At 49.9% G+C, this 26,517-nt stretch overlaps 1 pseudogene; it reads left to right on the forward strand.

Annotated features, from left to right (window-relative positions):
* LOC123056117 (protein DEFECTIVE IN EXINE FORMATION 1-like) overlaps positions 1–26,517 on the forward strand; it is a 174,656-nt pseudogene that overhangs the window by 29,601 nt on the left and 118,538 nt on the right.

The raw sequence follows: 26,517 nt of genomic DNA on the forward strand, positions 1-26,517 counted from the left end.
ATACAATGCAAACATAAGCATGACGATGCGTGACATGACAATGAGCGGTGCTAGGGGTGTCCTAACGCGACAGTAGGTGGTACCGGTGAAGGGGGGGAACATCCGGGAGGTATTCCCGATGTTTCGCGTTTTCGGACAGATGGACCGGAGGAGGAAAGTTGCTAGTTCGATAGGTTAGGGAGGTGTGGTGGACGAACGGACTGCGTATTTGGATTCGTCTCGTCGTTCTGAGCAACTTTCATATAGAAAACATTTTCATCCGAGTTACGGTTTAAAAGATATGAATTCTCAAAGTTTATTTGAATTTCTGGAATTATTTATATTCAGCAAAAATGATTTATGACGTCAGCATGAGGCAATGCTGACGTCAGCAGGTCAACAGGTCGGCTGACCAGTCAAACCAGACAGGTGGGTCCAGTGGGACCCACATGTCAGCCTCTGTTAGTCTAATATCTATTTAAACTAATCTAACAGTATAATCAGAGGGGTGGGCCCCATATGTCAGTGAGTGTTTAGTTAAACTAATTATTTTTATTTATAAAACATTTCCTTTTTCTTTTCTTTTTTATATTTTTGCGGCGGGGCCCGCATGTCAGTGACTGGGCCTGCCCAGTCAGCAGTCAGTAGATGATGTAGTAATCAACGTCAGATCCAAATCAATATGGCGCAGGAGGTCTAGCATCTCACGCAGGTAATAGCAAAGCACTAGTGTAGTACCACTTGACATGCATGGGTCAAATCACTTTAATATGTGAAAAAGTGCATGAAAGGCAAACCACAAGTTAAAAGCGTAGACAACCTCTTATCTTCATATAAAATAAAAAAGGAAGGATTTATCTCCCTGTACGGAGTCATGCTCGTCCTCCTCGGCTGGATGGTGCTCCTCGACTGTGTAGAGAAAATAATACTGGCAGTAGTACGAGAGGTTGGCCGAATCAAAGACAGACGAAGCGAAGTCTGATGAAAAGTTGTCCGGACGTAGACACAGAGTTGGTCGGATCACAGGTGGTAAGCGACAAAGTTGGCTGCCAGACGAGGTGGCGACACAGACCAATTGATTTATATATGCACAAAAATTAGTGCAAACCAAAAGTAATAAAAAATAATGATAATAATAATAATACTTTTTTTAAGAAAAAAATCTTCTACTTAATCAATTTAAGTGAAGTAAAAAAAATATGGCCTGATTGCTGAGGTCGGTCCGATCGAGTGACGACGCGCGAACGTTAGCGCAGGTCAAAGTTTGACGAATCATCGGTGACGACGTGTTTGCGGTGACGTCTTGACGAAGTTCCGGTGCATAACATACCGTATTTGCATTTGCGCTGACGTCTTGACGAAGTTCCGGTGCATAACATACCTATTGGCCGACCTGCGGACAGGAATCCCGACTCCAAATTGCGTACAATTAGCACACTTTGATTATAGGCAAGAGATGTATAAGACGACTAGTAGTGGTACGTGCATGAAAAAGCAAACTAGACTACTAATAGTTACAAGCGTACAAACAATAACGGAAACACTAATGCCCACACGTGTGGCAGTTTTGCAACTCGCCCACACGTGTGAATCATCGTCCAGTGCAGTTTGCATGAATCTTAATACATTGAGGCAGAATTTTCATGCCACGTAGGACGGGCTTGGTGTGTGGGCGTTGGAGAGCTTGCCCACACGCCCGCACCACGCTGTTTGCCAGCTGCGCTGTGTGGGAGAACTAGTTTCTGCCCACACTGCCACCACCTAGTCCATGCGCGTGTGGGCAAACAGCTTTTCGCCCACACGACACTCCTACGTTGTGGATGGCAACTGCAGTTGCGCGTACGTGGCAACCAGATAAACACACATGGCAATTGTGATTAACCATACATGGCAACTATGGTTGGACCACACGTGGCAACTAGGTAAACACACATGGCAACTACTGTTTGACCATATGTGGCTACTTAATCACACACGGCAACTACGGTTTGATTACACGCGGCAACTACCATAAATTAGACATGGCAACTATAGTTAACCAAAACAGATAGAGTTGTCATGCTTTTACAACTATACTTGCCATCCCGGATAACTACATCTGCCAACCAGGATGGCAACTAAATCATCATCCCACGGGTATCTAACGTAGCTGCGCCAGGACGTGTGGGCATTTTTACTTTGTGCCACACGCGCAGGGTGGAGATGAGTAATACTTGTTGGGCGTGTGGCACGAAGTAGCCACGCCCACACGTGTGGGAAATTCTAATGTCCGCCCACACACAGCCCGTGTGGGCTGCCCCCTGCTCACACCACACATGGTGTGTGTGCGCATGTCAAATATACCACATGTGTGGTGGATATCGGCGTCCAAGTTATTTTATCCATGCCCTGATTTATGTGCACACCTGCAAATGCTACAAGCACACAACTTAGTTTAGTTATTTTGTTAGACCAGAGGATATGCGTAGTATCTAATCATTATGCACATTCCATCTTTCAAAGGTGCCTAGGCAAATAATGTCAGCAATCTGTACTGCTTGATGTATACACTTAACAACGTAACATCTGTACACCTTCTGTAGCGATGAAGATGCATTATTGAGTACCAACTTCCAAGTGTTCAAAAACATGTGGAGCTGAATGGCAGACCGAAGTTAGTTCCAGCATTTACACAAGTCCACCGACTGCTGAGATCAACAGGTATATGCTTGAGAAATTATTTAGCCTCCTATTTCTTTAGTATGGCACCGATCCGTATAACTTGTATGACGGCTCCTGTGTCATATGTACCTGATCATTCCATGTTTCCATCCTTTTTTGCTTATCTAAAGACGAAATTGTTGCTCCATGCTGTGTAAAGACTAGTGTATCTCCTCTGTTTGATCACTGTAGTGATAATATGGTAAAATCAGATAAACAATTCAACTTTAAGTGTCGTTTTAGCAAAGATGTGGGATTGATCATGCTAGCTAGCTTTAAGCAGATTTGAGCATCATATCAGGAATCGCTTTCAGAGGAGCAAGATGCTCTCGTATCACAAATCTCAAGGAAAAATCATATAATTCAAAATGCAACATAAAGTTGTATATCATGATATTTGACATTCCATATAACTTGACATCTAGAATATATTCTGCTGGCCCCAAAGTCGGTGATGACAAGATACTCTGGTAGGGAGGCCTACGTGCACCAAAATAACAGGATTAGATCTTGTTCTCTAGGACGCCCGTGTGTGTGTGTGTGTGTGTGTGTGTGTGTGTGTGTGTGTGTGTGTGTGTGTGTATGCTGGAGGGAAGAAACACTGCAGACAAAGAACTGAAGAGACCGAAGTTCAGTAGTGGTAATGCATTAGCGGAGAGCAAGCCTTACATGGCTGCAAGGGCCTTATCTTTGATAGCCAAGGATGACTTGCCTGTGTCTTGTTCCTCCCTTAAGGCAGCTTAATTGGCCTTGGGGTGTGGTTTAATGGGCAGTCTTCTTGGCTCCTGCCGCCCATGCTAGGCTGTCTCTTTCATCATAAATCAATGCATGTTCATGTTCATCTTCCATGCATGGAGAAAATTAGCTCGGTGCGGTCAAAGATGTACAAAATGGAGGATACCATCTTCTAACTCGAGTTTTTTTGTGAGGGTATGAAATTTGTATAGAAAAGGAGAAATAAGCCCACTATAGTGTCCTTGTCACCAGGGACGGAGCCAGAAAATAGAGATAGGGGGGGCAAGAACTAGAAGTGTAAAAGTCATAGGATATATATAGATACATAATATTGTACATATTGGAAGATCTAGGGTCGATTTCAAATGTGTTGTGTTCTCCCAGCTAACCAACGGCACGCCAAATTTTGGTGAAGGGAAGGACCACCAACGCCTCCTTAGAAAAAAACAGTTTTCTAAACGGGACGAGGTAATGGAGCTAGGGAGACCCAAATAATTCGATCACAATCAAACAGTGGCTATCAAACTCATCAACTCCAAATATTTTGGTCGGGCACTTGGGGGCTCTGATCTAAACAGGCCCTAGATAATCAAAGATTATATAGCTATTGATCCAAAATTTGGTTTATGAAACAGCATCAAAGACCGAAATTTTCTAGCTAGTTGTTAATATCTGTAGTTCTACGACTACACTTCTAGGATTTGAAAGACGCGAACGAATTTGATGATAAAAATAAACTAACCGTTTTATCATTTGGTCAAGCTCATCCGTGCGGCCGGCCGGCCAGAATGCACCGTAGATAACAGGAGGCGCTTGCATATCCCCTTCCCTTCTCGACTGCAAGATTCGATAGACGATCTAGCAGGCGGTCGGCGGCCGGCGGCAACCTCGAACGCAGGAGCAGATTGGAAACGAAGCTAGACGGGATCTTTTTTTTAAGAGGTTTTTTTAAAGAGGTGATTAGAGGAGATCTAACTTTTTTTTGAGACAAAGAGGAGATCTAACTTTTTTTTTGAGACAAAGAGGAGATCTAACTGTGCCTACAGGCGGGCTGCTTCCGTTGTGGGCTGCTTTCCTTTTCTCATTTCCAGGAATTTGGGCCTTTTGCATGCAATTGCTTGAAAAAGGTACATGGGCCCTAGCTAAGGGAGCCCATAGGGGGGGCGAAGCAAGCCAGGCCCAGTTATAGCGAGAAAATTTAGCGAACAAACTGATCGCTATCAAGGGGGCGATGCGATCGTCGGGGGGGGGGCTCGCCCCCCCTTGAATCCGTCCCTGTTGTCACTGACAATGACATCTGGCTTTCTGGCTTTACAAAACATCATCATCATCATCATCAAATCTAACTTCTGGCCAGCTGATTCCCCAATATGCAGTACAGTTTGTTCGTTACTTTTTCTAAAATTTGTATGGTTCTGTTTTAGTAGCAGACTAGCAGTGCAAAATATGTGAATGTGGCAGTTCACTGTGCCTAATAAGCCGGGGGGGGGGGGGGGCGGATCGAATCGGAGTTTCCTTAGGTAGCCACCGACCTACAGTTCTCCTTAAACTTCCGTGCTTGGTAGAAAAGAAGCGAACAAAGGTACGCTCGCTTGCTCTACTAGAGGGTGCTGGGAAATTTACACCGTAAGCATAGGAACGGAGAGGGTGCAACTAATATGTGTAATTCTTTATTTTTCTATTACGCGTGTCCCGTGAAAAAGAAGCATTGATTGGCATGCAGAAGAAACCGCTAGACGAATAAACCACTTCTTTTTTACGGGAATGGTTAACATCCACACATGCTCAAACCAACTGAGATATTCAGATTTTTTTTATCAAACCAATTAAGTAAGAAGGAGAAGGAGAAGAATTCCAGGGTGGCTTAGCGTTTCACCAGTCGAATTTTCATTCAAGTCCTCTTCTTATGACATTGACAAGGATGGCACACAGGAAATTGTTTTGGCTACTTACAATGGTGTAGTGAATTTCTTCAGGTAAGGAACTCAATACATGGCATTGAAAAAAAATCTGTGAACACGCGGATTTTTATTTGTTTGTTATGTACGATATCAGGTTATTTGATGATGGACAAACTAGAAGTGCCATGTAGGAAAGTTCGTAAAGATTGGCATATTGGGCTAAATCCAGATCCAATAGACCGTTCCCAGCTGGATGGTTACTACATTTTATTTAACAGAATGGTTACTACATTTTATATCTATCAGCGGAGTAGCTTGGTTCGTTAGATTAAAATACGTTCAAATTATCTAAAGACGAAATTATCGCTCCATGTAAACAGTAGTGCGTTCCCTCTGTTTGGTCATTATAGTGATAATTCTGGAAATCAGATACACAATTCAACTTTCCATGTCCTTTATTAATGATATGGGATTTAGTTTTTGCGGGTGAGTAATGATATGGGATTGATCATGCTAGCTAGCTTTAAGAAGATTTGAGCATCATATCAAGAATCGCTTTCAGAGGAGTCAAAATGCTTACATCTCTGAAATCCCAAAGAAAAATCATATAATTCAAAATGCAACATAAAGTTGTATATCATGATATTTGACATTCCATATAAGTTGACATCTAGAATATATTCCGCTAGCCAAAAGGCGGCAATGATAAGATACTCTGGTAGAGGCCTACATGCAGCAAACACGACGATTAGATCTTGTTCTCTAGGACGTGCATATATAAATAGATGTTGGATGGAAGAAATACTGCATACCAAGAACAGAAGAGATCGAAGTTCAGTAGTGGTGATGCATTAGCAGAGAGCAAGCCTTACATGGCTGCAGAAGCCTTATCTCTGATAGCCAAGGATGACTTGCCTGTGTCTTGTTCCTCCCTCAAGGTTTAATTGGCCTTGGGGTGTGGTTTCATGGGCAGTCTCCTTGGCTAGCCTGAGTGGCTCTTGCCGCCCATGCTAGGCTGTCGCTTTCATAAATCAATGCATACTGATGTTCATGTGTGATGTTCCATGAATGGAGAAAATTAGCTCCGTGCAGTCGCAAAGATTATAAAAGAGGAGAAATAATCCCACAAAGCCTGGTTAGTTGTGCATAGGATCCTTGTCATTAACAATGACATGTGGCTTTCTGGCTTTACAAAACATTAGCATCATAAAATCTAAATTTTTTCCAGCTGATTCCCAATATGGTTTCTTTGTCACTTTTTCTAAAATTAGTATGGTTCTGTATTAGTATCAGACTAGCAGTGCAAAATATGTGAATGTGGCAGTTCATTGTGCATAATGACATGTTAACATCCACACACACTCAAACCAGCTGACTGTTAACATCCACACACTCTCAGATTTGTTTTATCAAACCAACTAAGTTTCCTTTTGATTGTTTATGTGATTAGGGAAAATAAGTACTAGCTTTTTTTCTGTGAGGAAAAAAAGGAGCTGTGTGTGTCGATATTCAGCAGCTATCCATAAAAACGCAAGGAACAGCACACAGATTACCTGCAACTATTGAGCCAGCCGATAGTTGGAAGGCAGCTGGAAAGAAAGGGAAGAAAAAGGCAACGAGTTACCAGAGAGTCCCTCGCGATGACCCCTACTCTCCACTAGGCAAATTCTGTTGGAATTTTGCTAGTAGGCCTTTGGCCCAAAGCCCAACTAAAATTCTGAAATTCTCTTGGCCCATTCATGCACACACGTGAGTGGAGTGAGTGAGGCAAAGTTTAGTCCCACCTCATAAGTTGAGAGAAAGTTGCACCTTTTTATAAGGTGAGCTCTTCTACCACTTGTATGAGCATGAGAAGATGAGACCTACACGCGCGCTCCTCCTCCTCGCTCGCCTCGCCGCGGGTTGCGGGATTGAGCCGAGGACAGAGCTATGCACGTTGTCTATATTTTTGCTGCTCGGGAAAATTAATGAGTCATTAATTAATAATTAACGGACGCGTTAATTACTGAACTGTTTTCGATTATTTTGGATCATGACGACTCAGACGTGGGGTTTACTCCCACGACCTACCCGACCCGCACTATATAGTCAGGCAGACGTCTACCCAAGCCGCCGCCGCTTCGTATGGTTTCTCACCACCGTTCCAGATCATTGCGCCGCCAAGCAAGTCTTCTCCATCCCTCCTTTCGGCGTGCACCGGGAGAAGGGACAGCAGGCCTCCGGAACCCCGCCTCTCGTGATCCTGTACGGGAGAGGGGCGATCAGGTTTTTGGGGAGCGCACTCGCGCGACTGCTGGCAGCGACGACTTTGCGAACGACGACTTCTTCCTCGACCTTGGCAACCTCATCCTCGACGACATGGGCGACAACGTCAACGCCGGCGGTGCTGCTCCCGCTGCACCGTATGTGATTCTATCCTTCCTGTTCGAGATCGTGGTAGAATTCATGTTTCTAGTATGTGCCCTAGATGTGATCTGTTCATCTGCTATGCTAGTTCGCATGATTAGTTTAATCTCTGCTACTGTAGTCATGATTTATCATCTGTTTATTCGGATTAAATCTCGTAGTAATTTGCTCATATTTCCAACAATCCAAAAACCTGATTATAGGCAATTTACTCCGAGTGGTTTTGCTGCGCATCTGAAGCCGCCTGCCTTTAAGGGGGCGCAATATAAGAGGTGGCGCACGAGAGCAGTCTACTGGTTTTAGACCATGGGCTGCTATGACGCCACCAAGGGCAAGCCTGAGGGCGATCTTAATCCAGCACAACTAGAAGCTTTTGAGAAGATCGATACTCTCTTTAAAGGCGCTCTTCTGGGTGTTCTTGATGACTCCATTGTGGACTCGTATATGTCGTTTGAGAACGGCAAGGACATGTGGGCTGCGCTCGAGGCCAAGTTTGGTGCCTCGGACGCCGGCAGCGAGTTGTACGTCATGGAGCAATTCTATGACTACAAGATGACTGATGAGCGCTCTGTTGTACAGCAGGCTCATGAGATACAGTCGCTCGCAAAAGAACTTGAGTACTTCAAGTGTGTGTTGCCGGACAAATTTGTTGCCGGAGGCATCATTGCCAAGCTTCCACCTTCGTGGAACAATTTTGCTACTTCCCTGAAACACAAGAGACAGGAGTTTTCCATTGCGGATCTCATTGGTACTCTTGATGTTGAAGAGAAGGTGAGATCAAAGGACACACGTGCTCGAGTTGCTGAGGGAGCTTCTAGTGCCCACATGGTACAGAAGAAGAACTTCCAGCCCAACAAGTTCAAAAACAACAAGAACAAAACTCAGGGCAAAGGCAAGTTTGATACAAAGAACAAGCCATCACATTCTACCAACTTCAAGAAGAATTCTCATAAGAAGGGGAAGGGACTTTGCCATGTCTGCGGTGATCCTAATCACTGGGCTCCGAAGTGTCCTAACCGCTTTGAGGAGCGCGAACATGAGAAGAGCGGCAAGTCCGCTAATGTTGTCATCGGTGATACTGATATGAAGGAATCAGGGTACGGTATTTTTCCTACCATCCTTTCAGTATTTCAATCCCCTGATTGGTTAATTGACACCGGTGCCAATGTACATGTTTGTGCTGACGCCTCCATGTTTTCTTCTTACCAGGCAACAGGGACTTCTCCCGTGCTGATGGGGAACGGGTCACATGCCATCGTTCGAGGTGTTGGTACGGTCGATCTGAAGTTTACTTCGGGGAAGACCGTGCGTCTGAAGAACGTTCATCATGTGCCGTCCATCAATAAAAATCTCGTTAGCGGTTCCCGTTTATGTCGAGATGGTTTTAAGTTGGTTTTCGAATCCAATAAAGTTGTAATTTCTAAGTATGGACAATTTGTTGGAAAAGGCTATGAGAGCGGAGGCTTGTTCCGCCTGTCTTTGTCAGATATTTGCACTAAAGTTATTAATAATGTTTGCCACAATAATGGGTCCGATATTTGGCATTCACGACTTTGTCATATTAACTTTGGTTGCATGACGCGGCTAGCCAATATGAATTTAATTCCGAAAATCTCTACTGTCAAAGGCTCTAAGTGCCAAGTGTGTGTACAAGCTAAGCAACATCGCAAGTCCCATAAGAATGCAGAGGCAAGAGACTTGGCGCCACTAGAGCTTATACATTCTGATCTTTGTGAGATGAATGGCGTGTTGACAAAAGGTGGAAAGAGATACTTCATGACGTTGATTGATGACTCCACTAGATATTGTTATGTGTATCTTCTGAAATCAAAAGATGAGGCTTTAACTTTCTTCAAAAACTATAAAGCTGAGGCAGAGAACCAACTTGATCGAAAAATTAAACGGCTTAGGTCCGATCGTGGTGGAGAGTATTTTTCCAATGAATTTGATCTGTTTTGTGCGGAACATGGTATAATCCATGAGAGGACGCCTCCCTACTCACCTCAGTCAAATGGGGTAGCCGAAAGAAAGAACCGAACTCTAACTGATATGGTTAACACCATGTTAGACACATCGGGTCTTTCCAAGGAATGGTGGGGGGAGGCGCTAATGACTGCGTGTCATGTCCTAAACCGAGTTCCCACAAAGCATAAGACCATGACTCCATTTGAGGAATGGGAAAGGAAAAGATTGAAACTCTCTTACCTACGTACTTGGGGTTGTTTGGCGAAAGTCAATATACCAATTCCCAAGAAGCGCAAGCTTGGACCAAAAACCGTGGATTGTGTTCTTCTGGGCTATGCTTTTCATAGCGTTGGCTATAGACTTTTGATAATAAAATCTGAGGTATCCGACATGCATGTTGGTACGATTATGGAGTCGAATGATGCAACTTTCTTTGAGGACATATTTCCTATGAAGGATATGTCGAGTTCATCAAATCAGGAGATACCTACTCCATCTAGTGAGGAATTCGCTGTAATTCCTGAACCCACCATTGCGATGGAACACGTTGAGAATCCTATTGAGGGTGACAATGTAACTCCTGTGAGGAGTAAGAGACAGAGGACTGCAAAGTCCTTTAGTGATGATTCCATTGTGTACCTTGTGGATGACACACCCAGGACTATTTCAGAAGCATATGCATCTCCTGATGCTGACTACTGGAAGGAAGCTGTTCGGAGCGAGAAGGATTCCATCTTAGCTAACGGAACCTGGGAGATCACTGACCGTCCTTATGGGTGCAAACCTGTAGGATGTAAGTGGGTTAAAGAAGAAGTTTAGACCTGATGGTACGATTGAAAAGTACAAGGCACGGCTTGTGGCCAAGGGTAATACCCAGAAAGAAGGTGAAGACTTCTTTGATACTTACTCACCCGTGGCTAGACTAACCATAATTCGGGTGCTACTATCACTGGCTGCCTCACATGGTCTTCTCGTTCATCAAATGGACGTTAAGACGGCTTTTCTCAATGGAGAGTTGAAGGAGGAAATTTACATGGATCAGCCAGATGGTTTTGTAGTACTTGGTCAGGAAGGAAAGGTGTGCAAGTTATTGAAATCTTTATATGGCCTTAAACAAGCTCCTAAGGAGTGGCATGAGAAGTTCAAAAGAACGTTAACTTCTGCCGGCTTTGTAGTAAATGATGGTGACAAGTGTGTGTACTATCGCCATGGTGGGGGCAAGGGAGTTATTCTTTGTCTGTATGCCGATGAAATATTGATCTTTGGAACCAAACTTGATTTAATCAAGGAGGTTAAGGATTTCTTATCTCGCTGTTTTGAGATGAAGGATCTAGGAGTAGCTGATGTTATCTTAAACATCAAGCTGTTGAGAGATGAGAATGGTGAGATCACACGGCTTCAGTCTCACTATGTGGAAAAGGTCTTGAGTCGTTTTGGGTATAGCGACTGCACGCCTTCTCCAACTGCATATGATGCTAGTGTGTTGCTTCGAAAGAATCGACGGATTGCTAGAGATCAACTGAGGTATTCTCAGATTATTGCTCGCTTATGTATTTGGTGAGTGCCACGAGGCCTGACATCTCGTTTGCTGTGAGAAAGCTGAGTTGGTTTGTGTCAAAACCGGGAGATGATCATTGGCATGCGCTTGAGAGAGTTATGCGCTGTTTGAAAGGCACCGCGAGCTATGGGATTCACTACACCGGGTATCCAAGAGTACTGGAGGGTTATAGTGACTCAAATTGGATATCTGATGCTGATGAGATTAAGGCCACAAGTGGTTATGTTTTTACACTTGGTGGTGGCGCTGTTTCTTGGAAGTCTTGCAAGCAGACCATATTAACAAGGTCAACTATGGAAGCAGAACTCACAGCATTAGACACTGCCACTGTTGAAGCAGAGTGGCTTCGTGAGCTCTTGATGGACTTACCTATGGTTGAAAAACCAATACCCCCTATCCTGATGAACTGTGATAATCAAACTGTGATCGTCAAGATAAATAGTTCTAAGGACAATATGAAGTCCTCAAGGCATGTGAAGAGGAGACTAAAATCTGTAATAAAATTGAGGAACTCTGGAGTTATTACGTTGGGTTATATCCAAACGTCGAAAAACTTGGCAGATCCCTTCACAAAGGGTCTATCACGTAATGTGATAGATAATGCATCGATGGAGATGGGTTTGAGACCCACCGCATGAGTTGTCCATAGTGGTAACCCACTCTATGTGATCGGAGATCCCGTGAAGTAGAAGTGGGAGACAAGCTGTTGGTCAGCTAGGAGGAGAGTATCCCTATATTAATTATCCCACTCCGTGACGATGCAATACTCTCCTGGTCTGCATGGCAGGTTGATACTTATCTTAATGTGTTCCAAGTGGCTTATTCGGGTAAGCAGAGATGTTGTCCTGCAGAACATCTTCTGAGGAACACACCTATATGAATTTGACTGTTAACGTCGCAGTCTGTGAGAATTGGGTGTTCTCTAATAATTTCTTGAAAAGGCCCTGGAGTATGACGTATACGCTCCACCCGCGGGGAAGCCTTGCGGCAGCCCAGTATCGGCCAAGAATTTGTGTGAAACTAGTTTCACAGAAAACTTGTAGTTCAAGACATAGTCCACTATTCAAGTTGTGATCTAGTGTAGCATAAAACTCTAAGTGGAAGTTCAACTTAACAGTCTCCACTAAGCACCGGTATATAAACAATGTTTTGGAACTAAATGATGAGATGTGCCAATGAGACTTTGTGGGGGATTGTTGGAATTTTGCTAGTAGGCCTTTGGGCCAAAGCCCAACTAAAATTCTGAAATTCTCTTGGCCCATTCATGCACACACGTGAGTGGAGTGAGTGAGGCTAAAGTTTAGTCCCACCTCATAAGTTGAGAGAGAGTTGCACCTCTTTATATGGTGAGCTCTTCTACCACTTGTATGAGCATGAGAAGAGGAGACCTACACGCGCGCTCCTCCTCCTTGCTCGCCACGCCTCGCCTCGCCTCGCCTCACGACGCGCCGCGGGTTGCGGGATTGAGCCGAGCCGAGGACAGAGCTATGCACGTTGTCTATATTTTTGCTGCTCGGGAAAATTAATGAGTCATTACTTAATAACTAACGGACGCGTTAATTACTGAACCGTTTCCGATTCTTTTGGATCGTGATGACTCAGACGTGGGGTTTACTCCCACGACCTACCCGACCCGCACTATATAGTCAAGCAGACGTCTACCCAAGCCGCCGCCGCTTCGTATGGTTTCTCACCACCGTTACAGATCATTGCGCCGCCAAGCAAGTCTTCTCCATCCCTCCTTTCGGCGTGCACCGGGAGAAGGGACAGCAGGCCTCCGGAACCCCGCCTCTCGTGATCCTGTACGGGAGAGGGGCGATCAGGTTTTTGGGGAGCGCACTCGCGCGACTGCTGGCAGCGACGACTTTGCGAACGACGACTTCTTCCCCGACCTCGACAACCTCATCCTCGACGACATGGGCGACAACGTCAACGCCGGCGGTGCTGCTCCCGCTGCACCGTATGTGATTCTATCTTTCTTGTTCGAGATCGTGGTAGAATACATGTTTCTAGTATGTGCCCTAGATGTGATCTGTTCATCTGCTATGCTAGTTTGCATGATTAGTTCAATCTCTGCTACTGTAGTCATTATTTGTCATCTGTTTATTCGGATTAAATCTTGTAGTAATTTGCTCCTATTTCCAACAAATTCTCCATTTCTTGTTCTTATGGATCGTGCATAGTGTTTCCAAATCTCATTGCTGTTCTTTGGAATTTTAGCATCGGATTAGTTACTAAGTTTGGTTCGCTTCATTGTTTTGTTCTAGTCATTAAACTAGCAGCAGAAAAAGCACACAAGTAGTCATTTTTTCTAGTTATTAAATCAACAGCAAAAAAAGCACACACGTAGTCATTTTTTCTGGATGTGATCATGTAGCATAATTGTTTTGTGTGTAACACGTTCCCCTACAGGCGGTGTTGTGAAGGTGCTGCCGGCGCTGCCGAGGGCGGCGGAGCTGCGAGCTGTGCTGCAGCCGTCTTGCAATATGCCGGCGGTGCTACTATGGATGCCGCGTATGCTGCGAGCCGATGTTGCTTAGGGATGACCCCATGCTGCAAACCGTGCTGCGACGCTAGAGCGGTGCTGCTATGGATGTTGCGTGTGCTACGAGCCGATGTTGCTTAGGGATGCCACCATGCTGTAAACCGTGTTGTGACGCTCAGACGATGTGGTGATATAGTGATGTAGGTTGTGAGGGAGGTGATACAACGACCGATGGTGTTGTGATGGTCGAGGGGACGCATCGGTGCTGTCCTCTGCGAGAAGACGCTCACAGCAAGGCGACGAGCGAGTCATGGGCGGGCTGCCGGCGTACGATCTGATGGCTGTGATTGAGCGCGTCCAAGGGCTGACGAGAGGGCTGTCTTCTAGCTGGGTACAACCAGTTGGCGCCTAGCACCAGCCTCATAAGTTGTACACAGCGTGAATAAACACCATTGCACAAAAAATTATTAAGTTGCAGTTGTCGCTAGGTGGCCTATAGACATGGTTGTAATTTTTATTAACTCTGGTGTTCTCTATATTGCCATTAATGATCATGAATACTAGTTTGGAAGTTTGTCTTGAAAAAAAAGGTTAAACTGTAGTGCATGAAGAAGCGAGCGACAACCGCCAGTAATCGTTTGGTTGATTCCACATAATCACCAACGAATCGGCCGATCAACCAAACAACACGGACGCAACCAACATGCCTTCCAAATTACTATGAAATTAGTACCACGTCGAATGAGATCTCTGTTCAGTTTATCAAACGAAGAGATTCCCCGGTGGCTGGATGATCGGATCCATGATTGAGGCGCGACTCGTGAGGCGTGTACGAATCTACCATTTCGTGCCGTCGCCCCGGTCGGCCGGAAGACGGCCGGCATCTGGTGCCTCCACCTTGTTGCCATGGCCACAGCACGCCTTCGTGCCTCCGCGTGGTGAGCCTGCAGAACAACACGCTGCGCGGCGGCCTCCCCGCGGGCGTCTCGGCCTGCTCGGAACTCACCCACCTCTACGTCGACCGCAACCGGCTCTCCGGCGCCCTGCCGAGCTCCCTCGAACCTCGGGAAGCTCCACGCGCTCGACGTCTCCAGGAACGACTTCTCCGGCGAAATCCCCGTCGGACTCAGCCACCTTCACAGGCACCATTCCAGATTTCGGCCTCATAAGGTTCAACGCCAACGACAACCACTTCCCAGGCACCATTCCAGATTTCGACCTCGCCAGGTTCGAGAGCTTCGATGTGTCCAACAACAACCTTACCAGACCTATCCCCAAGAGCACCGGACAATTCTGCGGCGACAGCTTCGCGGGCAAACGCCGCAGGCATGTGCGGCGAGCCTGTGTTCCCCGCGTGTCCCTCTGAGGAAAGCAAATCAAGGAAGACGCAAAGTCGTGCATGATTGTGCCGACAGGAATTTAGACACGATCCCGATTTCATCCGATTTGAATCGAACGATTGCCTCACGACCTGGAATTCGCAACAGATGTGAACGGTTCTCCCAGCGCACGATCCAGATCCCGCGGCGCGCCGCACGACAGCTTTCCCCTCGATGATTCCTGTTGAACATGTGTACATGGTTCTGTATGCAGTACCTGTAGTATCTGTCTCTCCTCTGTATGTACGTGTATCTTAGGAGACAAGATACCGGTCGCACCCCTTATACCTATATATGTGCCTAGCGCACGATCAATCAATTATCGATACACCAAATCATTCTCTACATGGTATCTATCGCAAGTCGATCTTCCAGCTTCCGCTAACCCTAGCCGCCGCCTCGGGCCGCCGCCGCCGCCCCAAGCCGCCGCCACCACCCCTCCTCCCCGCGCGCGCCACCTCTCCACCGCGCGCCTCCACGCCGCGCCGCCCCTTCCCGCCGCGCCGCCTGCCTCCCGCCGCCGCGCCGCCTCTCCTTAGCCGCGCCGCCGCCTCCCTCCCCACGATCTCATCGCCATGTCTTCCAACGCCTCCACCTACTCCAACCCCTTCGCCGTCGACCCTGCCGAGATCCGCGACATCAACGTCCATGCACGCGTCCCCGTGACTCTCGACGCCTCCAACTCCACGTACTTCGCGTGGAAGACGTACTTCACGCTGCTCTTCCGCGAGAACAATCTCGTGGATCACGTGGATGGCACCGTGGACTCCCGCACCATGATGGCCGACGCCGAGTGGACCGCGATCGACGCCACGATCATCCGGTGGTTCTTCACCACCATCTCCAAGGACTTGTTCCACACGGTCGTGAGTGCCGGCGACGACGCCCGCGCCCTGTGGGTCAAGCTGAACGGCCTCTTCACCGACAACCAGCTTCAGCGCCGCGTTTTTTTGCAGCAGGAATTTTTTGACTGTCACCAGGATGAACAGTCCATTGATGACTACTGCCGCCGCCTGAAGACGTTGGTGGACGAGCTCCGTGACATTGGAGCCAAGGTGGACGACGACCTCCTCCTCAGCATGCTCACCGCCGGCCTCAACGAGGACTTTGGCAACGCCGCCTCTAACCTCACCTTGATGCCGGAGCCCTCCTTCCCCAAGTTTGTGGTGTACTTGAGGCTGGAGGAGCGCCGGATGAAGGGGGTCAAGAAGCGTGTGCAGCACCACGCCCTCGCCGCCGGCACGTCCCGCGGCGCCCCTCCACCAACCGCCCCACCCGCGCCGCGCCAGCAGCCGCCGCCACCAGCGCCTCCATGGTACTTCCCCCTCCCGCCCGCGCCTCCCGCCCCTCCCGCTGCCCCCCAGCAGCCAGGTGGCGGGCGCCGCGGCAACCGCCGTGGGGGCAGCCGCAAGCAGCAACAGGCGGGGGGGGGGGGGGGGGCGTCAGCAGCAGCAGGTGAGTCCCCCATGGACGTACGGCACCAACCCGTGGACCGGCGTCGTCCACGCCTACTCCATGCCGGTCCCTCGGGCTCCGGCTCCGGGCATCCTTGGGCCCCGCCCGGCGGGTCACCAGGCCCTCTTCACCGCGCAAACCGCCGCTCCCTACAGCGGCTATGGTACCGCGCCCCCGCCGGCCTATGGCGCCACCGCCGCGCCGGCCTATGGGACCGCGCCCTCCTACGGCGCCGCCGCCGCTCCGGCCTTCGGGGCTGCTCCCGCGCCGGCCTACGGAGGGTTCTACCCTCCTCAGGCGCCGCCGCCGTGGGACCCGGCCTTGCTTGCTGCACTGCACTCCGCCCTGTCACCGAGCTCCTATGGTGGCGGTGGTGACTGGTACATGGACTCGGGCACCACTGCTCACATGACTGCTCATCCCGGTAACCTAACATCTGCCACCCCCGTTCATAATCCCACCCGTATCACCGTCGGTAACGGTTCCTCCCTACCCATTACTCACGTCGGTCATATGTCTTTTCCTTCTACTTCCACTCCTGTGCATATGTCTAATGTTCTTGTGTCTCCTGACTTAGTCACTAATCTTGTTTCCGTTCGTCGCCTTGCTCGTGAGAATCCTATAACTGTTGAATTTGACGATATCGGTTTTTCTGTGAAGGACGCCCGTACACGGATGGTGCTCCACCGATGTGATAGCCCGGACGAGCTTTATCCAGTGCATCCCTCCGGCGCCACTACCACCCGTCGCCCCGCCGCCTTCGCCGCCAGTGTCGATCTTTGGCATGCCCGTCTCGGTCATCCCAACTCCACCGTTATGCGTCAGATTCTTCAAAGTTTTTCTTTCTCATGTAATAAAGTCGACGATCACTCTTGCGAGGCTTGCCGTCTTGGCAAGCACGTTCGTCTTCCCTTTAGTGCGTCTACAAACATTTCCACCTTTCCGTTTCAGTTGTTGCATAGTGATGTTTGGACGTCCCCGGTTGCTAGCAACACGGGCTATTTATACTATCTGGTGATATTGGATGATTTTACTCATTATGTGTGGACCTTCCCTCTCCGTCGCAAGTCCGACACTCTTGCCACACTCACCGCTTTTTATTCATATGTCACCACACAGTTCGGTCGTCCTATTCTCGCCTTGCAAACTGACAACGGCAAGGAGTTTGACAACGTCGCCGTCCGCAATTTACTTGCGTCCCACGGCACCATCTTTCGCCTCACCTGCCCCTACACGTCTCAGCAGAATGGTCGCGCCGAGCGCGTCCTTCGCACGCTTAATGACTGTGTCCGCACGTTGCTCTTCCACTCCTACGTGCCTCCTCGGTTCTGGCCGGACGCGCTCGCGACCGCCAGCCTCCTCATTAACATTCGCCCTTGTCGTTCCCGCTGGAACTACACCCCTCACCAGCTCCTCTTCGGTGCGGTTCCATCTTATGATGGTCTTCGCATTTTCGGGTGTCTCTGTTATCCTAGCACCGCATCCACTGCTCCTCACAAACTCGCACCCCGGTCCCTTCCTTGCATCTTCCTTGGCTATCCTCCCAACACCAAAGGTTACCGGTGCTATGATCCAGTCTCCCACCGCGTTTTCACTTCGCGGCATGTGTACTTTGATGAGCTCGTGTTCCCGTTTCAGCAGGTACCGTCACCTTCGGAGTCTCCTGTGGCGCGGTTCGTCCCTGCCTCCACCTCTGGCGGACCGCCCAGCCGCGCCCCGGGTCCGGCTCTGCCCGCGCTCCCCGTGCCGGCGGCCCCTGGCGCTGCGGCCCCTGCCGCGGCCCCCGACGCAGCGGCCTCCTCGGCCGCCCCGCGGCCCCCATCGCGGCCCCGACGCCGCGGCCCCCGTCGCCGTGGCCCCCTCGGCCGGCCCCGCCGTGGCCCCCGTCGCCGCGGCTCCCTTGGCGGCTCCCGTCGCCGTGGCCGCACCCCTCACCGGTGTGGTCACTCGGGCTCGGACTGGGACCCTGCGTCCCAGCACGCGCTACTCGTCGGACGAGTACGCATGCGCGGCTTCTACCTCGACGCCGTCACCGCTCCCCACCTCCGCTCGCGCAGCCCTTCGGGATCCGAACTGGCTAGCTGCGATGCGTGAGGAGTTTGACGCCCTGCAGCGCAACCGTACGTGGCAGCTTGTCCCGCGGCCACCCCGTGCCAATGTCATCACTGGCAAGTGGGTCTTCCGCCACAAGACTCGCCCCGACGGTTCTCTCGAGCGCTACAAGGCGCGTTGGGTGGTGCGCGGCTTTCGCCAGCGCGCCGGCGTGGACTTCACCGACACCTTCGCCCCGGTTGTTAAACCGGGCACGATTCGCGCTGTTCTCCAGCTTGCTGTTTCTCGCGCTTGGCCTGTCCACCAGCTCGATGTGTCTAATGCTTTCTTGCATGGCCATCTCGACGAGCAGGTGTTCTGTCAGCAGCCGACTGGTTTCGTCGACACCGACTATCCGGACCACGTGTGCTTGCTCTCCCGTTCTCTCTACGGGTTGAAGCAGGCACCTCGGGCCTGGTACCAGCGGATCGCGGCCTTCCTCCAGCAACATGGGTTCCGGTCCACACGGTCCGATGCCTCCCTGTTTGTCTACCACCAGGGCCACGCCACCGCGTACCTCCTCCTGTACGTCGACGACATCATCCTGACTGCGTCCTCGCCAGCGCTTCTTCAGCAGATCACAGCTCGCCTCGGCACCGAGTTCGCCCTCAAGGACTTGGGGGCTCTCCACTACTTCCTCGGCATCGAGGTAGTGCGCCGGGCTACTGGCTTCTTTCTGCACCAGCAGAAGTACGCCTACGAGCTTCTGGAGCGAGCGGGCATGCTTAATTGCAAGCCTGCTTCCACGCCTGTCGATACGAAGGCTAAGGTGTCCGCCGTCGAGGGCTCTCCGGCGTCCGACGCTCCCTTCTACCGCTCCATCGTCGGTGCGCTTCAGTACCTCACACTGACGCGTCCGGACATTCAGTATGCTGTCCAGCAGGTGTGCCTTCACATGCATGCTCCTCGTGACACCCATTGGGCTCTCGTGAAACGTATACTTCGGTACATACGTGGCACCACAGCCATGGGTCTCACCCTGACGGCCTCGCCAGACACCAGCCTTGTCGCCTACTCCGACGCCGACTGGGCTGGGTGTCCCGACACTCGACGCTCCACTTCCGGCTACTGCGTCTACCTCGGGCCCTCTCTGATTTCATGGTCGTCTAAACGACAACCCACGGTCTCACGATCGAGCGCCGAGGCCGAGTATCGGGCCGTGGCCAACGCCGTCGCGGAGTGTTCCTGGCTACGACAGCTCCTCCAGGAGTTGCTATGTGAGGTCACCAAGGCGACGCTCGTCTACTGTGATAACGTCTCCGCGGTGTACCTCGCTGCCAACCCTGTCCATCACCGACGGACGAAGCACATCGAGCTCGACATCCACTTCGTCCGGGAGCACGTCGCACTTGGTCGTGTTCGTGTTCTTCATGTGCCCACCGATCAGCAGTTCGCCGATGTGATGACGAAGGGACTACCCACCTTGACTTTCGAGGGCTTTCGGTCCAGTCTTTGCGTCACCGGCGACGCTTCGACTGCGGGGGGTGTTGAACATGTGTACATGTACGTAGGTCTGGGTTCTGTATGCAGTACCTGTAGTATCTGTCTCCCTCTGTATGTACGTGTATCTTAGGAGACAAGATACCGGTCGCACCCCATGTACCTATATATATGTGCCTAGTGCATGACCAATCAATTATCGATGCACCAAATCATTCTCTACAATTCCGAAACGCTAGTCTCCACAGTTTTTTACCTCCGCGTGAAAATAGGATCGCATGCATTTGGACACGATCACAACCATTGGGTGGGGCCAGGAAAAGGAAACGGCGTGGGGATGAGAGAAAAATTACTTACGTGGGTGCTTCACCAGAGATTCGAACCTAGAAATCTATATGCATGGCGTAGCCCAGTAACCAACTAGCCTCAGCACATCTTATGAATAGATAGATGGAAATCAACATTTTTTATCATCGTTTACTATTGCATTAGTATAGAGATATTATCTAAGCTTTTTCAGCCTTGTCTAGTACATCATTTTGCGCTATAACTCAAGTAGAGAAAATAAGACTGATATATCTTGGAAACACTTCAACGGGCATTGCACCTAATATAGCAGACGTAGGCCAATATCGGATCAATAGTTTGACTTTTTAAAACTAATTTTTGCTCATGGCACGCTGGATGAGCTGAGATTTTTCTACGGGACAAGTTGCATGCCTTCTCGAGTATGAGATGCATGTCAGCAATTTTCTCGCGAGATGTAATATGTTGTTACCCAGTAGCACACGGTAAGCTATCATGTTGTTGTACATGCTATAGTAATCAGGCTGCTCATGCAAAAGTATTCAAACTTCTCATACTAAATTTATCACGTCTCATTCTAGAGAAAGTTTTGTGTATCCGCAAGGGCTGAGTCTTTGACGGGTGCTACATTTGGACTCGTGTCTTCATGGATGCTTCAATGGTGGTGAGGATGGTGTTAATGATGTGGTCGACAATGACTCCACATGAAGGAGGAGCCAGCCTCGCCCCCGCACTACCTCGGCATCTATATTGGACGCCGGGTCAAGGAGGAGCCGACGTTCCCGCCATGCAGCCAGTCCCGCCGCATGCACGCGCCATCGTCATCGTCGCACCGCCACCGTCTCGCCGTCGAGGAGTTGCCGCCCCCGATCAAGAAGGCGCGGGGCCGCTCCCTCCACTATCTCGGAGGAGCCGGGGGGGGGGGGGGGGAGGGGTGGTTGATGAAATATCCTCATGATAACTTTTATGTGAATAACATGGTAACTCACATATTGCATGCAGACCTGATAACTTATGTACCTCAGTCTTTGATAACTTTTGACATGGGGGAGGGGTTGATGAAATATTCCCAAGTAACTTTTGCGTGAATAGCATGGTAACTCACATCGCAGACCTGATAACCTATGTGCCTCGGTGCTGATAAGTTTGGCGAGGGGGTGATAAAATATACCCACGACAACTTTAATGTTAATAGCATGGTAACTCACTTATCGCAAACCTGATAACTTATGTACCCTGTCCTGGTAACTTTGCCGCCGGTGTGTGTGTGTGGGGGGGGGGGGGGCAGGGGTGGTTGATGAAATGTAACTTTTATGCGAATAGCATGGTAACTCACACATCGCGGACCTGATAACTTATGTGCCACGGTGCTGATAACTTTGGGGAGGGGGCTGATGACATATCCTCCCAGTAACTATTGTGTGAATTGTCGTGGTTCTAATCCTGACAGTAGAGGAGGGGGTAGGTATGGAGAGGCAAGATCCTAGCTACGGTGAAGTTGTACACACAGGTTTACAAGTTCAGGCCCTTCTCCGAGGAAGTAACAGCCCTACGTCTCGGAGCCCGGAGGCGGTCGATTGGTTTATGCGTGTGAGTATTACAGGGGGTGCGAACCCTTGTTCCAGTGGAGGGGGATGGCTTATATAGAGTGCGCCAGGACCCCAGCGAGTCCATGTCACAAGGGGTTCAATGTACATAAAGAGGGGGGCGTTACTGGTAACGCCAGCATTAAGTGTATAAATGGTATTGAAGACTACGGAGTGAACGCCTGACCGTTGAGATGCTGGTCGACTCCTGGTCTTCAATAGGTCGAGTGGTTCTTCATATAGTCGAGTGACCATAGGAAGGATAGACCTCCGAGTGGTTGAGCAGTCGAGTGGATGACACTCGACGCCTTGGCTGGATCCTTCCTATTGTCTTTGGACTTCTTCATTTCTTTAATAATGGTCCTGGATAGGGTCATGGGTCAGGCCTATGACCCTACCCCAGGTCTATGTCTTCATCATTAGCCCCCGAATGGATTGAGGACCGAGTGAAATAGGGTTGAGGTTGATCTTGTCTTGACTCTTGTGTTTCGCGGCCTTTTTGCTTGCGTAGAGGCTAATGATAGGACCTCAGCTTTATTCCAGTCGCCTCGATCGATTCAGAAATCGTCGATTGAATTCATAATGCTATCCGCCGAGTGTTGCTCTGGTGCGTTGAATCTCCGGCGCGATTGATCGCAACGTATCCCGGATCTCACGGGATTCGAAATTTTCGGGGAAGCGCGCAGGACGGGACATGCCGAAGATGACGGGACGGATAAGCAGGGGCGCCTCGATTTTTGCGCCGCCTTTTTCACCACGTACAGCGCGCACGGCTGCAGCGGGATTTGATAAGATTCTCGGTCCCACCCGTCAGTCACTCGGAAATGAGCCCTTAAAAGGCGACGGGGGACCGAGGCGCTGGTACTATTCATCTCTGTTTCTTCTCCTCCTTCCTCTGCCCCTCCGCGACATCCAGTCCCTCTGTCTTGGCTCCGCCGCCCTACCGCCATGGCGAAGGACAAAATGAAGGAGCTGGAGCGCGCCAAGAAGATGGCGGGGGTGGCGAAGGGGAAGAAGCCGAACCGTGGGTCGACATCGCGCTCGAGGCTGCCGGCGGGTTGGATCCAAGGCAACTGGATCCAATCTTCGCTTCGGCAAGAGGACTTGGATGAGCTGATGGAGTCCGGCTTGGTTGCGAAGGGTGCGGCAAGGCTGCCGGGGAGAGAGATGGCGCCGCAGCCTCAAACCGGTGAGTGCGTACTGCTTGCGACCCATGTCGATCGGGGTTTTTCTCTTCCCCCACACGCCTTCTTCAGGGGATTTCTGAACTTTTTCGGTGCCCAACTCCATCACTTCACTCCCAACACCATCATCTATCTTGCTGCGTTTGTATCCATGTGTGAGAATTTTCTGGGGTGTCGACCGCATTGGGGTCTGTTCAAACCTCTCTTCACCATTCGCTCCCAGACGGTGAAGAAAACAAATTCGAGTGACGAGAAAACCCATGTCATCCAAATGTGCGGTGGCTTAGGCATCCAGAAGAGGAAGAGGAGCTCTTTCCCTTCCATGACCTTTCCCGAGTCAGTTAGAGGTGGGCAGTCGACCTGGTTCTACTGCCAGGACCTCGCAACTCCTGGACAACCGACTGGACTTCCTCCTTTTACTTTTGACCGTGCTCAAACTCCTTCTCCCTTGAAAGTGACCGCTGCCGAACAAGTAGAGACTAATATGCTGGTCGAGAGGGTGGTTCAGTTGATAAATCAAGCAGTCACTGGTATGGATTTGCTAGAAGTGTTTCTCAGTCGACGGATTCAGCCCCTGCAGTATCGTGATCATCCCATGTGGATGTATACTGGGCCTAGTGACTCTGCTCGGGTGCATCCTGAAGAAGTATCAGCTGAAACGGTGGCCATGTGGTTGTCAAGCATCACTGGTAACAAAGACAACCCCAGAGGAGCCAGGAGAGTGGTGCCTTTCCGCGACGGTAATCTGCCCGACAAGGTACGACCTTTATCCCGACTGTTCCTGACTGTGCAGTCCGATTGTCCATGAATTCGACTGATTTTCACTCGACTCCCCGTTTTGCAGATTTATACCGAGACGTACTCGATGCCCAACGGTGAACAGGCTCCAGCGCAAGACCAAGAGGGGGAGGACAGCGCGGAAGAGAACGCAGACTGGGAGTCTCTAGACGACGACGACGATGATGATGAGAGCGAGGAGTCGGACGAGGAAGAGGAGGTCGACTCGCCGCCCCGAACTGAACGTCGATCGAAGCAACATCACGACCCGGCTGGTGGGCATGGTAAGGCAGTAGCCTCGAGCACCCAAGCGCACAAGCGAGCCCGGTCTTTGACTCCGGAGCTGACGGAAAAAGCCACCAAGCAACCCAAGGCTAACCCCTCCAAGGTTCGGAAGACCCTGCCAAAGATCAAGATGGACGTGCCTGTCGCCTCTAGGTAACGTGTTCCTCTCATATCTTTCCTTTGTGCCGACTGATTTTTCTGATCTGACCGAGTGGGTGACAAACTTGTCCAGCCCTGTCTCTGCTGCAACTGATATGGATGTTGACAAGACTACAAGGGATGAAGAGATCGATGACGCGGCCTCCTCTCGAGCTGGTGAGTCCACTTAGTCAAAGCTTGTTTTCATCGATTGAATTGTCGGTCGACTGATGTTGTGTCGTTTGTTCTTCTTGTTGCAGCTCTGCGAGATATTGTTGTGCTTCCTGATGACGAAGAAGAAGAGATGCCTCCGAAGGAGAGGAAGAGGAAGAGCAAAGGCTCGAGCAGGAGGGTGCCTGAGGTCCCAGTCTCTGAAGCGGTGGTCGAGCGAACTGGAGATCCAGTCCGGACCAATGTTTCGTTCGCCGACCTGCTGACGACTGATCGCCCGTCGGGGTCGGTTAACCCAGCTCCTCCTGCTTCAGCGCAGGTCCCTGCCTTGACTGCTTTGAAATCATCGCTCTTTACCGCGTATCAGACCCCGGACGACCCACCAAGTGCTGCTAGGGAGGCTCTTCGCCATGTGACCCTTGTTATGGAACAAGTGAAGGTGATACACGAGGCCAGTCAGGTGGCCTACAATGCTAGCACCGCTCTGCAGGCCAATGTCAATGTCGGTTATCTCCCATTTGATTTCACTCCGAACACCCACTGGGTGCATCTGTCCTGAGGTTGTATAAGTCTTGTTTGGTCGACTAAGGTTGAGTCGACGGAGACGTAGATGAGCGTTTTGGAACTTTATGTGCATCTATCATGAGTTTGCACCACACATCAAGTCGTAGTTCTTGCACTGTTGGACCAGTGGGGGCACGCTGAGTGCACCCACTGGGTGTAGTCCCCGAGACCATGGTTGACTGTAGGTAGTCGACTGTGGTCTTAGTTTAAATTTCTTCACTCGACGCTGCGCAGACCATGCCGAGTGTTGAGTCGAAACGGTGGGGGCACGCTGAGTGCGCCCACTGGGCGTAGTCCCCGAGACCGTGGTCGACTGCGGGCAGTCGACTATGGTCTAAGAACAACCTTCTATTTTTTTACTCGTGCTGGGCAGACCATGCCGAGTGTTGAATCGAACCAGTGGGGGCACGCTGAGTACACCCACTGGGTGTAGTCCCCGAGACTGCCGTTGAATGTTTGATTCGATGGTAGTCTTAGAGTAACTTTTCACTATCGTTTCTGTCGACTGATATAACTTATATGCTGATTGCAGAAGTCCTGTGATCTTGGAGCTCAGATTTCTGTACTGAACCAGCAACAAATCAGCCTCAATCTTGATTTGGAACTGGCTCAGAAAAACCTCAAGACCGCTCGTGACGAGGTGACTGCCATGGGAGGTAATCAATTGTCGACTGTTCATCTTACGACTTGTATTTTTCCGCGTGTGTCTTAGTCACTTTGAACCGAGTGACTCCACTCGAACAGATGTGCGTAGTGAAAACCGTCAACTTCAAGGTCGTCTGAAGAATGTTGTTTCTTTAGAGAAAATGAAGCAGGCTCTAGAGCAGAAGGACCTCGATCTTGCTGCTGCCCAAAAGGAGGCGCGAGAGAAAACGACGCTTGCTGACAAGAAGTTAGCTTCAGTCGGTAAGCTGGAAGAGGAGAATTCCACTCTCAAGACCGCCATCTCAGACGCCAACCAGGAAATTGAACAACTAAAGAAGGACAAGGACAGGCTGACTGATAAGGCTGGAAGCCTCCAGGTTAAGAAGGGCGAGTTAGAGTCTTATCTGGGCCAGCTTGCTGCAAAACTGGTCTCAAAGCTTGAAGGTATTTGTTGCTCGATTGTCTTGACGTTGTCGACTGATAAGTTTTTTTTCATCTGTCGACTCACTGTTCACTTGACTGTGCAGAATTTTGCCAAAACTTTGAAGAAGAAACTGGGCGGGTCGAGACAGATCTTGATCCCGTACACTGTCCAGTCGCGGATGACATTGCAATGAACGTGCTGCGGTTGGAATCTCGCATGAACAGCGCTGTTGCTTATCTCACTCGTTTGAAGGCGGCGATGATTCAAGTTGATGCTGAACTCTGGCCCGAGGCGGAACTGTCTCCCGACCTCGAATTTCTGATGGTTCGACTGAATCAGATCC

The sequence above is a fragment of the Triticum aestivum genome, chromosome 2D (genome assembly GCF_018294505.1).
Source record: "Triticum aestivum cultivar Chinese Spring chromosome 2D, IWGSC CS RefSeq v2.1, whole genome shotgun sequence".
In the NCBI taxonomy this organism is placed as follows: Eukaryota; Viridiplantae; Streptophyta; class Magnoliopsida; order Poales; family Poaceae; genus Triticum; species Triticum aestivum.